Below are 4177 nucleotides of genomic sequence, written 5' to 3'. Positions count from 1 at the left end.
ACGGGAAGGTGGGGCAAAACAGCACCCTTAAGGTTTCACTCCAGATTTTGCATCAATTTTGTAGTATATTCAGAGATAGCTGGTGTTTTTGCAATCTTTATTCATCATTAAACAAAATAAACTCTCTTAGGAAGAACTACTTTGGATCCTTTACTCATGAATTAAAAAATAAAATAGCCACAAGTGGACCATTTTGTACAACGGTCGGGGCTAAACGGACCTCACGTATGGGGCAAAATGGCCCTCATATGGAAATGCTTGGTAACATGCCAAACATACGTTTTGACAGAGAATCACATTAGAAAGATTACTTAACAAAACTAAAATAATCTAGTTCTAATTCCATTAGAAAATAATTGCTCTTAGGCTCAGTAGCATGAACAACAATTAGTTCCTATAAACTACTCACAAATGCAAAGTGATATTACCTTCCTGAACATAAAGTTCTTATTCCATTACAAAAATAAATGATCTGTGGCTCAATAGCATGAACACCAATGAACTATCATGAAACTACTCACAAGTGAAAGTGAAATTACCTTTCTGAACATAAAAGTTCTTAATGCATTACATAAATAATTGTTCTTTTGCTCAATAGCATGAACAACATGAACTCACAAATGAAAAGTAACATTACCTTCCTGAACATAAAATTAATAGTCATATAAAAGAAACAGAGAACACTTTGTCCTTATCTTTGTTCAGTGAAGTTGTAAGTTAGTTAGCAGCAAAAAATAATTATTATTGTTAGGTGGGCCGTTTTGCCCCAAGGGCAATGAAAATGTTAACAACAATCTCAGCGGAACAATGGTGGTGCAGAAGAATGTTTCAGTAGTCAGACTCATTCACAGAGTAACACCAAATAATCATGCAATAACACATGAAATTATGAGTCACAGTATTCCTACAAACACGATTTTATCAGACCCTTACCAATAGATCAGCTGGTGATAAAATATTATGGGATTTTTCACACACAAACAAACGACGGCGTCCAAACTTGCCCCGATGTTACAGCTGACTAATGAGCCGAGGAGTAAGTCCATATCGTTATCAATAGCTGGCAGAAGCTAAAAACACAGAAAACGGGGTGGTCCATATTACCCACCTATGCCATTTTGCCCCACCTTCCCCTACAAGGGGTGCAGGTTATCTTATTTATCACATTTACCGACATACAAGGAGTGCAGGTTATCTCATTTATCACATTTGCTGACGTACCATATGTGCAGGTTATCTCATTTATCACATTTGCTGACATACAAGGGGTGCAGGTTATCTTATTTATCACATTTACCGACATACAAGGAGTGCAGGTTATCTCATTTATCACATTTGCTGACGTACAAGAGGTGCAGGAATCAACTTTCATATTTCATTCACTTTCCAAATTCAAAACATACGTCATCATTTACTTTCATAAAAATAAATATAAACTCGGGTGGGACAGATCACAATAAGCAAGCGAGAAAAGACATGGTACCGTGCCAAAAATAATCCACCCTTTGTATGTAAACAAAGTCCGCGCATGCGCAGCTCATGATGGGATGTTCACCCATAGCGCATCGTTGGCAACACCGCTTACATCACAATGGCCGCGCTTCCCGCTCCAACCAAAACAAATGTAGGCTATGCCTCTTCACTGGTGTTCTAATGCGATTCTGTTGATTTCTCGACCTCATTTGAAATGCATATTAGTCGATTTCATGCTCCCCCACCCAAAAACCCCGTGTTCCCACAGGTCCCCCTAGATCTTTTAGGAAGGATAGGCATAACTTGAAAAGAGGCATAACTCGAAAAGTAGACATTTGCGACGGAAATGAGGAACAAAATCACGGAATTCTCTACATCTATCAGCAGAAAAACATGAACCACGTGAGAAAATCGTTGGTTGGGTGAAACCGTAAATTGACCAAAAAAAGTTACTGCAAAATAATAGCAGTTTTCTTAAATGCATAATAATAACTTAGTATTCGTAAATGCAAAGTAATGGCTTAGTTTCATAAATGCAAACGAATCGCTTAGTATTCTTAAATGCAAAATAATAGCTTTGTAATTCAATTCAATTCACAATAGCCAACTAGTTTCCTACATGCGCCGGCTGGCATGGTCGATGACGTCATTACATAACATTGTCAAGCGAGAGTTAAATGGTTTCATCATTATATATTTTTAGATCATATCAGAATATTTGTGGAAGTTATCAATGTTTTCTTCGTATTTTCTTAGGGAGGATGTTGCAGGAATGAATACAACATTTATTCAAATGCATAATAGCGTTGTAAACAACTTTAGCTGTCCTTGACTAAATTTGAACGAAATGTAAAAGAGACATTTTCGTCCACAAATTACAAACTTGTTATCAATGTGCACAACTGACAAATTCATATATAATAAATTATGGAGAGTGTATATGTAGTGACATATCTGAACATTAGCCTCTTTCCATGCGGTGTATATATTTTAAAGTCGGGGCCGGTGAACGAAACTCAGTGGACAGTGTGTCAACACTTGTGTCCCACGATTGTACAACAGTAGTTTTCCTGGGTTATTGGTCATGGAGATCCCTGACTTTAGGCACTGTAAAGCCAAAGACAGGGAGGGGATGGTAGTTGGGGTAGTGCTAATTGCCATTTGAGCTATGTAAAAAAGCAACGAAAAGGGGGTGGGGGGGTGAAAAGGGGCAGTATACACTATTTGCCGTTTCTGTTGTAACCGACGGTAAATTTTACGAGCTCACATAACTATACACGGAAGGAAGTACTCTTGTAGATGATACAATCCTTTCACTTTCTTATTCCAGAAACATCAGTACAAACCTCTTGTGCTGCTACGAGGCAACCCACGGAAGTACTTACCAGGAATCGGTGTTCGGTCCCTCAGGCTGCCCCTCCGTCGCTGCGTCAATCTGGGTTACACGCGACACAGCAACTGGTCACATGCGTTCGGAAGAGTATTTAGGAGCGTCAAAGGGTACGAGATGGTTACACTTATGACAGGGCACGCGCCACTACCGCCGGACTCCTCATATGTGAGCTCCGTGACCTCAGGCAGCCGTGCGCCACCCTGCAGTGTTGCCACCGGCCGTTGGGGTAGATTCCCTGGGACAAGGTTACCCGAGGTCTCCTCAGAATAGTATACTCAGTATGACTTGATTAACGATGAGTGAAGGGTATTTGCTTTGGAGACTATTTGAGAAAATATCACCCACTAAGAGTTAAAAAGTAAAGTTGATTATGGCGGAATCTGAAAACTTTCCATCGCCTATAGATGACTGAACTTCTGTTGGAGAAACAAGCAATGAAACCTACTCGTCCCCGGATCCGATGCGCGTTAACAAACAACGTCGTTGTCTGAGAATTACAATGCATTTCTTATACATTTTTATTTTCTTGAAAATGAAGTTTACGAGGATTCAAAACAATTACTTCCTTAAAACGCTGAGCTGCATACACAAAACAAAGCAAATATTACAAGTGTAAACACAAGATTTACTTATGCTCGTTAAGTGCTTGCTTCGTGCCTACGTGTGGAGCGCGGCCACCACTAGTGGAGGGGTACAGTGGAAGTGATGCAACATCTTGTCAGGATGACACGACAGTGTAGCGCAAGTCATATGCAACCCTTACCTCCCATAATGGAGGCTCGTTACTCTTCATAAATTATTATACCTACCGTTCGTGATTTCCCTCAGTTTAGTGAGGACATACAGGTCAGTAGACGGATGATTTTCTCTCTCTCTCTCTCTCTCTCTCTCTCTCTCTCTCTCTCTCCACTGCCCACCCCACACGTCAGGTCCGTCGGGTTATCAATTTTTTTCCCGTCCGCTGCTGATTGTTAATAAAAAAACTTGACTTTGGAAATAAGCGAGATACGAGCATTTTCAATTTAGATCTGTTTGCTTGAATTACACTGTACGTGTAATAATAATAACAATAATAATAATAAACGGTTTATTTCATGAAGTACCAGGCAGCCCTAGAGCTGAAAATATACATCAATGGAAGATTAAATGAAATGAATGAGACAAATGAACAAAGTAGTATGATCGAAAATAAAAAGGAAAATAGAAATAACAATATCAATAATCCTAGTAAAGATAATAATAATAATCATAATAATAATAATGATAATAATAATAGTAATCATAATAATAATAATAATCATAATAATAATC

General features: G+C 38.8%; 1 protein-coding gene across 1 annotated transcript in view; it reads right to left on the bottom strand.

Moving 5' to 3' along the window:
• The window catches only part of LOC127002511 (uncharacterized), a 102376-nt gene extending 99360 nt beyond the window's left edge, over window positions 1-3016 (bottom strand). The window contains exon 1 of the mRNA XM_050868566.1: window positions 2859-3016. The gene's annotated coding sequence lies outside the window, so the exon portion shown is untranslated. The remainder of the gene's footprint in view (window positions 1-2858) is intronic.
• Between the last annotated feature and the right edge of the window lie 1161 nt (window positions 3017-4177).

The sequence above is a fragment of the Eriocheir sinensis genome, chromosome 23, assembly GCF_024679095.1.
Source record: "Eriocheir sinensis breed Jianghai 21 chromosome 23, ASM2467909v1, whole genome shotgun sequence".
Lineage (NCBI taxonomy): Eukaryota > Metazoa > Arthropoda > Malacostraca > Decapoda > Varunidae > Eriocheir > Eriocheir sinensis.
The sequence above is the reverse complement of the archived record's forward strand: the minus strand, read 5'-3'. Positions and strand labels throughout refer to the sequence as shown.